General features: G+C 33.5%; 1 protein-coding gene across 5 annotated transcripts in view; it reads left to right on the top strand.

Annotated features, from left to right (window-relative positions):
• The window catches only part of LOC148231756 (nucleolar protein 4), a 314,898-nt gene that overhangs the window by 128,044 nt on the left and 174,736 nt on the right, over positions 1 to 12,118 (top strand). The gene's annotated exons all lie outside the window — the stretch shown is intronic.

Genomic DNA, 12,118 nt, shown 5'->3' with positions numbered 1-12,118 from the left:
AATTTTTAGAATCGTTTTACTGTCGTGTGCGTTGCCCTATTTTCGGGACGGATTGATACTGAATTGATGTTTAAATGGTCGTTAGAGTGACCTCTAAACTATATGGTACAAGTTGTTAAAACCCCCAAAAAATACTATTAATGTATTTTCATTGATCTTAAAAATAAAAGAAAACAATTTTGAACGGATTTCATCCCATTAATCTATGTATAGTACAACAATTTCTGAAAGCAATTACAGTAATAAGATATAAAAAAATAAAAAAAACGAACCATGCTTGACAATTCTGACAAAAAATAAGCACAGGTATAACAGACGATACGTAACACTAATACGATTATGGTTTGAGACTTTATTACATATGATTTATTTATACTCTTCTAAAGACATTTACATTTTTAACTTGTAAAAATAATTAAAAATTTATATGAGTTTAGTGTCTTACCTTTTTAGGTCTGGAGGCATATCTGCTATGTCGTAAAAATGAAACCATTTAGGGAAATACTAACGATCTTGAAAATAAAATAGCAAATCTGAAATTCTAAGATACTGTTTTTTGTAAGTTTTCTTTGGATCCCCTGAAAATTGGATGGCTTTCAGCTCAGGTATACGTAACCCCGTTGTCGTTTCCTCCGATGGCGAAAAACATAATTCGGCCCTAGGGCCAGCGGCCAACAAGCAGTAGTAGTGCCTCCCTTTCCACCAGACGTGCGGCAGGTGTTCGACGCGTACCCCCTCGGCACGTAGCCGGGATGTACCCAACGTATCCCGCATATCCCGACGTATCCTGGCCTCCATCACGCCAGCCCGTACGGCACACGATGTGCCACGCTTACCCTCGCTATCTATCCATGTATACACGGCCCCGGCTCGGCCCGAGTCAGCGGCGCCCAATTATGGCATGCGTGCCGAGAGTGGCGTGCGGTGACTCATGAGCAACCGGATCATCATTAGTTATTTTTTTATCTTTTTAGTACATTAATTTTTAGGCCTCTTCAAAGCCAAATATGAGCATCTTCAGTAGAGCCATGAGTGTACCAGATTTTTGAACTGTCATTGTTATCGAAGGCACGGCTATCTAAAAACACGTAATTTAAACATAAGTCATCGCAATAACTTCAGTGTTCTAAAGTTATTATTATATATTTTTTTGTGAACAAACAATTTTTTGTCATTGATTATAATATAAAAAAATGAATAGCTAATTTTGATTTTACATACTGTGGGGATTTCAACCACCTGCACAATTAATTTAGATGTCATTCTAACTACCATTTCAAAAAATAATAATAAAAAATACCAACTCGTAATCACACATAAAAACCGATAAAAAACTACCCCTCTGTTCGACATAGATACGCGATAGACAATGCGTTTTGTCAAGCGCAAAAATATTTGTGTTATTTTACCCTTTTGTTAACGATCGCCAAAAGTTGTCATCTGGAAGTTTCACTTTTACGGCATTTTTTTGTTTATATATTTATTTACGCAATTCCGCACGAGTAAGAAATAACTCATTCTTCGGTTACAATTTAATACATTAAAATTGTAAATTGAATATGTATACATTTAAAAAAATATAATAAATACACTTAAAATATTTATTATTAAATTTTCAAAGAACAAATAAGGAAAAGAAGAAACATGTTAGATGAAAACAAATATAAAAATTGTATTTGATATAAGTTGCATATTCATTAAAAATATTTTTTTAAATTTATTTGCAATTATTCCTAGTGGATTTTGGTAAATCGTTGCATGTTTTAAATGCAATGTATTTTAAAGAATTTGTGCCATACGATCTATAAGTAATCTAACAGTCGTTGACGGCCAATGGCACAATTTTTTTCCGCTAACAGTTATTGTCCGGTGACACAGCCCTTGTGCCACATTTATCTCAAGAATTATTTGTCTATGGCACAACCCATTAATCCTTTTTTTATTAGAATGCGTATACCCTCAACCTTTTAAGCAAAAAAAAACCAATAAAATAGTTTTTTTTTCGAATATAATTTTTATTAATTCTTAAAACAAGTTGCCTTCATCTAATTAGTACCAAGTAACCGCGCAGCTTGTGTAGTATTAATGCCAAAAATAAACTTAATCTCACCTTATCCCACCAAAAATAGCAAATAGATAGCTATATGTCACACAAAAACAACTATAGAATAAATATATATCGGTTGTTTCAAAATTTAGTTTTTCGCTTAGTAAGCGAAATATTTCGCGGAATGTCGCCGTGATTCTCGAACCGTAAACAAATCAATTTTTTTATTATTTATTTTTGACAAAAGGTTTAAAGCCTCTGTAGCAGATAGGATAGGGGCCCAGAGCGTTGGCAACCAGTCGCGCTTGCCATCGCCAAGCGAGACCGTATTTTCCGCTAGGGGCTTTCACGAACGAATTTAATTTTAAATATATAATATTTTTTTTAAATAAAATTTGTAAAATACAATAGATATTATTTATTTTTATAAAAATGTATAACAATAATTTATATAAAAAAGGCTGAATTAAAATTTTGAAAGATTTGTAATTAATGATTTATTTTTAATGTAATTTTATTTTAAAAATATATATTATTTTTTATTATATAATAAATCAATTGAAAAAATGTGGTTTGTGGTAGCCCTGCCGTTGAGTGGGTGTGAGGAGGGCTGTTTGTAGAGGAGGCTGTGTTCGGCGGCAGGAAGCCCGCCGGTGGCATCAAGCTGGCAGCCGGTGTGCGCTATCAGTAATTCCCACCAGACCCTCCCACCCTCTGACGACGGGTCGGATTAGGAACGATTTTATTTTATATTAATAAAAAAAAATATTTTACAAATAAATCTGCGGCATAGTGATTCAAACTTAATTTCTAAATCAGTTCTCAGTTTTGAATTTTAAGATTACTTATAGACAGACAATCGCAATACAGATTTTTCTCCCATTGCAAATAAAAATATTATGAGATCTAAGGAATATAATAAAAAATTACAGCTTATGAAGTACACATATATATATATAATATTCATATTTTAATTTTGAATAGCAAATGATATTTTTAGCGATAGTAATTTAACTTTGATTCCACAAAAGACAACATTTTTTTTTGTTATATCATATTTTTAGCAAAATTGTCTCTTTCTTTTTATAGCTTAAAATGGCGGTGCTTGAAATATATTTTAATACACGATCTAGGTCGTGACATATAAACTATAATAATAGTTTATAATTAATAAAATTGTTGACACTGATTAGATCTGGTGTTTCACTGTTTGTTGATTTTTATTAGATACATTTTTAAAATGAAGTCTAGATATTAAAAATAATATATTAAAATTGTTGATTGCGAAGAAATTTTTTTATTTTTGCCCTTATTTTATATCTGGCAACGCTGTCTCGACGGCTGCTAGGTCCGCGGGCATCACTTGCGGAATTTCAGATGCCCGTATATCGTTTATCTCGACTTGTATTAATATGTATGAGTCGCTACAAATCTACCAATATACTGGAATGCGCTTTCATCTTTTACATGTAGAATAATTGCATCATTACTGATAATGATCAACCGCGAAAACTATAATATATAGGCTTTCGAAGAAGATAAAGCATAATAATGCAAAGACAATATATCACGACTGCTACAACTCAATTATCCATATTGGGTTAAGAATTAGCTGACGTTTTTGAGAACTATTTAGATTTAATAAACAATAAGGGCTTTAATTTTGAGCCTTGCGGTACACCAAACATATATAATACGCGGATATAATCTGAGAGTTTGGAGATAACATCGTGCCTTTTTCGTTGTGCGATGCCAAGCAAAGTTGAACACAAAGCGTCCGACATCCACCTCCGACTTTCAAACTTGCTCCGCCGGGAATGAAAGTTCGGTTCGAGCGGAATCAAAAGTAGGAAAAAGAATAATAATATTCCGCCCGATGCGGCCCCGTCCCGTAATGCGGCGTCCGCCCTGACACAGTAGTTAAGCGCTGAGTGGCTCCGCGCTCCATTCCGGCGTTTATGCCCGCGCGTGTTCCGGCGCTCACGCACACCATCGCACACCGCTGCGCGGCGCTCACGCACACAGGAGCGCTCACGCGATCGCACCGCTCATATATAATGCACGATACATTGTGCGGGGTTAGTTTGCCACCCAACGCGCGCGAGAGCTCCTCGCGCGAGCTCCGGTTTGCTTTTCCGGTTGCCGGCGCCGGAAAAGCGCCCGTTCGCGGTTTTCCTGCGATGGGCCCCCAAAATACCCGGTCACGGTTAGTGCCGGCTAATCGGGGATTTCGGGCGGTCGGCCCTTATCGACGACTGTCAATTCTGAATATATGGATGTAGTTCATACATGCATAATATGCCACACGCATGATCGATATTTAATTATCGATACTTATGAGTTTCAGAATATGCATATTTAGGATCATATAGCTAACGATTATTTTCCTCTTCTGGAAAGCAACTAAAAATAACTTTTCTATTGTATGTATCTGTGAGGGGATTTATTTTCATATATTCATCAGTTTTGAACCGGAGATTGGCTCGAGAAGATCCTTGAGACGTTTTATACATTGTTTATGTTTTGAGTTTGATAACAACTATATCACAACATAGACATCTTTTGATGTTCGAAAGCGGTTGGATTGAATGTCGACCATTGCCGACGATAAAGCAATTGTTAAGGCTGACTCTTATCAAAATACAAAGGACACTGCAATGTATGCAAAAATGAGTACTCACAAATGATTTGTCGCTGCATCTTTGCAATGATCACGAAGTATAAAAAAGCTTAATTAGGATGTTTTAAAACATTTACCTTATTTTTTAGACTTGGCTCTGTCTGATTTTCATCCTTTCAAATCATAATTAAAATTTTTAATAAAAAATAAGCACAACATAAGACATATAACTGACACTAGAATAAGCAGTGGTTTAGTGCTAAATAAAAAAAATGCCAAAATCTGAGGGTATATCTGATGGCCAATTAATGGGATCTAATATCATGAATTCTGATAAACTAAAAGTATATAATACAGGCGGCCCTTGACTTTAGCATATAATTGGTACCTGAAAATGTGTGCGAATGTTGAATGCTCAGAAAGTAGAGGGATGTAAAAAAAACATCAAAAATTGTATTTTAAAATATTTAGCAATAATATATTTAACATATTTATTTATCAATATACATAATTAAGTTAACGAGGCGTGTTTAAGTGCCTTTAGGTGTTTTCTTTATAAACTTGTCAAGAGTTAATTGAATACAACCCTTTTTTCTTTTCTTGCTCTATAACATGCTGCGTCTTTCTCAATCGCCTTACGTACTAAAGATATTCGCTCTCCAGTGAGATCACATTCTTTCATGATAATCAAAAATTTATCAAGATGCATGAAGGCTTCATTCATATTTTTGATTGTCAAAGTCTTAATGATTTTATCAGCTTCTTCTTCTTCACTTTCGTAGTGTATTTCATTTAACTCTTGTTACTCAAATAATTATTTTATAAAATTACGATAATCCGAAGTAAATCTGGGAATTGTTGCATAATTTTTTTATGCATTTTTTATCAAAGGCAAAGTTATTTAGTTTATAAATCACGTTAAGCTTGTGTTATTACTATAAATACCTGATCGTAGCTGGACCAAAGTTGCCGTGAAAAGGGAAGCGCCTGTTTTCTATGTCATTAAAGTCTCAGTTGATGCTTCGGCGCAGCTCCGCTTGGTGAAAATTCAAATGTGCTTTTGTATGTTCAAAGTTGGGAAGCTGTGAAAAATATCGATGAAAGAATTTAATTCCGAATAAAAGTTCAATCATTCTCCTTCACTGTACACAAATTGTGACGGTTTGTAAGTGAAATTAGATTTGTTGTTTTATAAAATTCTTTGCGTGACTGTTGTAATTTATACAGTAAGCTATTTGCCACTCCTGGTAGCACATTTCTTTACACTCTTAGTGTTTATAAAGTCACCTAACGGTCATTGTTGATAATTCATTTAAGGTTGCATAGAAAAAATGCACTTGTCGGTGAGACAAGACTAATAGCATTTTGGTTTATTGCGCTTTTAGCACGCTTTTAATAATAAGTGGTTTCTTGCGATCAATGAGTATTTGCGTAAGTATACGAATTTAAAATACAGGCTTTTTAAAACCGGCTAAATCGGGTTAACAATACATTTTCTAAACGTGATTACTTAATTCACAGTAAGCTGTTTTGCAGCTCAAACAATCTCAAGTCATTCCCATTTTGAAGTTATTCAGCGCCCAAGAAAAAGGTCAACTAGGAAATTTTTCGTTTACTGGTGGGAGCTAAAAATAAAATATCACAGCTAAGACATTTTACGAACAAATATTTCTGCGGTGATCCTTTTTTTAGCTCCCACCAGCATCTCTAATCGAACAAAAATGCCCACATAAAATTAAATCTTATATTTTTGCCCTATACCAGTGATCAAGTTTGATAGGCCTGATTATGTAAACTAAAAAAGACACATTGAGCTGATCGTTTTTGACTCTAAAAATATTAAAAAATGTGTAATACATAATTTAGTTCTCACTTAGTGTAAGTTGATGAACTAGGGAAGAAAAAACCTTATTTAAGAAAATATATACATATATGTATATTAATTACTTTGAAAATATTAATCTTTGTGAAACTCATATTTGGCTCGCATGTCCTAATGCATGTGGGTCAAATATGATTATATTCTTTCTTCTGTGGTTACAATACAGTTGTTTTTTTCCGCTGTTTTCCAGCGTCTTAAATGCGTAAATTTAAATAAAATGTGTAATACATAATTTATTTCTCACTTAGTATAAGTTGATAAGCTAGTGAAAAAAAACGTAATTTAAAAAAATGATATACATATAATATATTTATATTAATTACACTGATATCTATATGACTGAAAATATAAATCTTTGTGAAACTCATATTTGGCTCGCATGTCTTAATGCATGCGAGCCAAATATGATTATATTCTTTCTTCTGTGGTTACACTACAGTTGTTTTTCACAAGAGCATCACAAGAAATATAAATAATCTTTTAAGACAGTCAACCTGGTGGCTTAATTTTTTTTCGCATTGGAAATCATTACTATTCAAAATAATTATTGTAGTTATACTTACAAATTATTTTGTGTTAATATTAGGTTATTAATATTTCGTAGCTTAACCATACTGTCAAACCAAAACATTATAAAAAATATATGGCGCTCTTTTCTCTTGAAATTAAAACAGCCATACAGCCCCAATAAATTTCTTTCGCAACGTATAGAAGATGATTTATGGAAAATTAAAATTTCACAATTCGATCGAAGTAAAAATCAAACCACCCCAATCGGATGGATGCCCTTTCGTGATGACTCGTTGCGTGCTACAGGGGAAATGACCCAATTCTCATATGTGGGCGCCACAAATTCGCTCTGTGCCTTTGTCACGTGCACACCTGCTTTTAATTATTATTTTATAGTCGCATTTTTAGACATTAGACGCCGTTATTAAATAGGGACGTCAAAGCATCGTTTACGGAAAGCGTCGGCGGTGACACACACCCTTACAAAAATACACCCCTCTTGCCCTGATGCGCTACATTAGCTGCCTCATAATTGGGGACAATGTGTACCGAACCTTTTTTTCGCCGCCGCCCCATTTTTTCAATAGGCACGCACATTTTCCGACACAACAAAATGGTTAAGTTAAAATTATTGTCTTCGCGAATCATGTGGCGATGTCACTAGTATGGGATATGGGTCATTATATCACATATTTAATGTTTGACGATATTTCTTTTACTATTTCAAATAATGATCCACGTACTATTTGTTCATCGACTACTAACCTCCAGTGTCTTAATTTAGAAATCAACTGTTGTTCCTTCTTGTTCATCTTTTCCAATTTTTTTTATAATGCTTTTTCGTGCTCATTATTTATGTTAATATAAAGTATATATTTAAGTGCTGTATGAAATGTCGCACGGAAAGCGCTTGAACATTCAGCTTCCAATCTATATCTGAATCCGTAGGTTTTAGCTTAATATCTCGACCACAATTCGCCCATCCACGTTGGCCCAATTTCCCGGTCGGCACGCACATTTTTCGACGCACGAAAAAATGGAGGGGAAAATCGTGAGGTTGAAATTTATTGTCCTCGCGAATATCCGCGCGCAATTTCGTCCCGTCTGCGTCGCAGCCTTTGAAGGGGAGCCTAATGAATCCATCTTACAGGCGCCCCCCGTCGACGCTAATGCAATTTTGCTTTATAACGCAAATGTGCCACGCTCGGATGTCGGTTCTTGAAAGGACCCCCGTCAGGATAGGAAGCTGCGGGGGTCAGGATAGAAATCGCGCGAACGAGAGTCAATTATGAATTATTTTCCATTGTTGCCTCTGTGACGCGTTGTCGCGAGATCTTTCTAGATTTGCACACACACATATTTTGCGATGTATGATACAATAGTTAACTGAGACACCTACTACCTTTAACTAGCGACATCAAAATAAAATAATATAAAATTTTAATCTATAATAATCGATCGAAATTTTAATTTAATAATAATCACTAATTTCAATTCTTATGCACAATAGAGAAAATATATGAGATTTAAACCGAGATATTTCAGGTATTAGTCACTGATTATACCACTGGTTAATTGTGCAATTTTACACATACGTACGCACTTCTTTTTTATAAAGTTCTTTCGGATAATCGTAACATACAAAAAATTAGTAATATAAGAATATTATTTATTGGAATAAATTGGCTAGTTGTGCTCTGATTTACCACCCGCATTTTAAAAATATTTTTATTTGATAATATAATGAATGAATAAGAGTGAAAAAAATAATGGGACAAATATGTTTTTATACACTCATATTGGTACTTGTAGATAAAACAATAAAGGATTAACGTATAAAGTATTTTTAGAAGTACCTGAATGTAAGGAATATTGTTTAAACACTTCTTATGGTTTTAAACACGAAATATTTATAAATAGTCAGACGGAATTGTTCATACTGATAATACCGGTAATAGTGGAATTATTTCAATTCAATGATAAGTGTTTTTTTTTTCTTAAGAAAAATTTAAATTTTCATAATGCCTAATTTTTGGTAAAAATTAAATTTGGACAAATATTTTTAAATGTTTTACAATCACTGCATATTTTATATAACTGCATAAGAAATGGTAGGTCCGTGCCAGATAATTAAAATTTTGCATGATTTCTTTGAAGCTTTTAATAAAGGTCGTAGTTTGAATTACAAAAACTTAAAATCGACAATAGTTACTAGATTTTCATTTAATATCTTCAAGGAAAATACTTTGGTTTTGCTAATCAATAAACATGGTAAAACATCCGAGCGATATTTGTATTATTTTTTCCATATTTTTATCAATTAATTAAAATAATAATAATAATGTCAGTACCGGTATTTAAAATCCTGGTGTTTCTTTTTCTCGAGAAAATTTCCAAATCGAGAATTGTAAATTTTCATAAAGCATTTTTTTGTTAAAAATTAAATTTGAACAAATATTTTTTAAATGTTTTACAATCACTGCATTTTTTCCAGTGTCGTGCTAGATACTTAAAATTGTGCATGATTTCTTAGAAGCTTTTAATAGAGGTCGTAATTTAAATGTCAAAAAAGTGCTCGAATCGACTTAATCCTTACTTTAGTACTCTAAGAAATACTTTAATAATAAGATAAGAAGAAACTGTAATGCGTGGGAATCGGCAGATTGTAAAAATGTATGGGGGTTCTCCACAATCTCGTATTTTCAATAATACAAAGAGATTTTTTTATCTTTTTTTTCGAAATATGAAAATTGTACTTTAGCAACAGTTGTTATTGACAAGTTGTTCTACGATTCGCGAATTTATTCGTAGCTCAATGCTCTGAAATCAATCGAAGTAGACCGAATCATTCTAGTCCTTTGATTATTTGCGTCCATTATAACAAATCATCGTTCTATTGCAGTTTGTTTTCTTCAACGATCATTATGTTTTCAAATTATCAGTAAAACAATGATATTTACATAATATTCTGGATTATTATAATCACATATTACATTCTATTTTTTGTTTATCAAAAGTTCTCAAGAATTCTTGAGAAAATCGACATGTAAGAATATGAATTCTCATTTCTCGAAAAATGAAAACAATAAAAAAATACTAGAATGCTTTGTGTTGATCACTACAGCGGTATATATTTCGAAGTCTGATTAATATAAAAATTATTTAATTAGGTATGGCATTTTAATAATAAAAAATATGGAACACAGTACTTTTCTATGGCTTTTAAATATTTATTTTTTGTATAAAAATTATTACAAAAATAAATATATTAGTTAATTGATATTATACATTTTTACACCTATATTATCGCGCTTTGGATTCGTAATTTCGCGCTACATAGTAATATTTTTTTTCATTTCAAAGTCATGCTCATAATTAAGTCTTTGTTGATAAAGCTCTGAAAGAATCTGTTTACATACATATAATGGTAGATATGACTTAAAAATCAAGCATTATAGACCTGTCTATAATGCTTGATTTTTTATTATTACAATTTCTCCATATTCTCGATTGCACCAAACCCTGTATTAGAAATCTCCGCTATCGCCCCGCACACATCTACTTCGTGTACATATTTTTAGGCCCTCTTTACGACCGAAGCCGTGTTTGATCGTCGTCCCGCGGTAATTGTGCAGAATCCACACAGCCGCTAGATGGGAGCGCCAGATAAATCTGCTCTCTCGAATATCCCACCGCGGCCCGGGTGTGGTATATCCCTGCCGCAAGAAATCAAACGGCAATATCTGCGGCTGAAGCCCGCCGGTGGTGGGAGGCGCTCGGGGGCCCGACCCGGGGGCGGCGGGTCAACCCCCCGGAGCCCTGGCACGGAACCCCCATCAGACATGTGCGACCGCTCGACCGACCTAACCAAGCGTGTACAACAATCCCGAGGGTTTTTTATATCACGACCCCACACATATAGTATACACATATATAGAAGCGGCGTGTGCGGGACCTTCTATACTTTTTATTGTCGGATGTACCACGAAATATGTACGATCATCAGAGGTGTACGACAAGGCAGCGTATTGTTTTATTTTCTTTGCAGCGTCTGACTTTTACACTGTCTTGTGTTTTTTCACTGTCAATGATTCTGCTAAAGCTTATAATATTTAAAAGCAATTTATTAATAAGTTATATATTTTTTGGGTCAACTATATTTGTGTGAGTCAAAAATAGAGTTGCCAATCAAAATGACCAAAAATGCAGCGATAACGCTTTTAATATGTATAGAGATCAGAGCAGCGCCGCAGCAGGAACATTTATATTTTTAGGCAAAGTAGGTTTTTATAGCTAAAAATAGTTTAGGCTTTGGAGAAGTGATGTTTGAAAAAAATACTATATGTATTTTGGATAACAAAACAAGAAAAAAATGAAGCACAATCAATAAAATAGGACACCAAATTTATTTCTGAACGGGAAAGATCAGTAATATGCAAAATTTTGAATACTGATTTTTATCATTTTTCTAAATTTTTCTTATAAGTCTGTTAACCAACGTCAGATTTTTCATGGTTAATTTCATATGCATGGTTTCAATTTACCTGCAGTATGATTTCGCTGCAATAATTTCACATAGTTTAAAAAACGATCGTTGAATAATTTCCTCAGAATACCACCCATACTCTAACCATAAATTTTAAGGGTGAAAACTGTCTAAAAATTATCTTGATTTCTTCTAGTTCTCATAAAAAAATTTCATGTAATGATTTTCTTTAATAATGGTTTACTATTAGTTTTTAAAACTAATGAGAAACAAACTTCATTGAGTTGTTTTTCTTATTTTTTGTTCAGTTCGTGCGGTACCCATTTGCCCATCATAATATTGTGAAACAACTGAACAGTTGTTCGTGGATTAGCTTCAACAGTGTTTCTCAACCTTCATTTATTAACAACAACAAAAACGTATTTTACTGCAACAATAGCCTACCTTTCGGACCTCGCATACCACTTTGTTATTTGAAAAACACAAATCAAAATATTCTTAGTAAAAATTCCGTAAATGCGTAAAGAAAAGAGTGAAATAAAAAATGCTTTGTCTTCAACAGAACATGACGGT

This window comes from Plectrocnemia conspersa, unplaced genomic scaffold (genome assembly GCF_051122295.1).
Source record: "Plectrocnemia conspersa isolate PC_06_02 unplaced genomic scaffold, ASM5112229v1 ptg000009l, whole genome shotgun sequence".
In the NCBI taxonomy this organism is placed as follows: Eukaryota; Metazoa; Arthropoda; class Insecta; order Trichoptera; family Polycentropodidae; genus Plectrocnemia; species Plectrocnemia conspersa.
The sequence above is the reverse complement of the archived record's forward strand: the minus strand, read 5'-3'. Positions and strand labels throughout refer to the sequence as shown.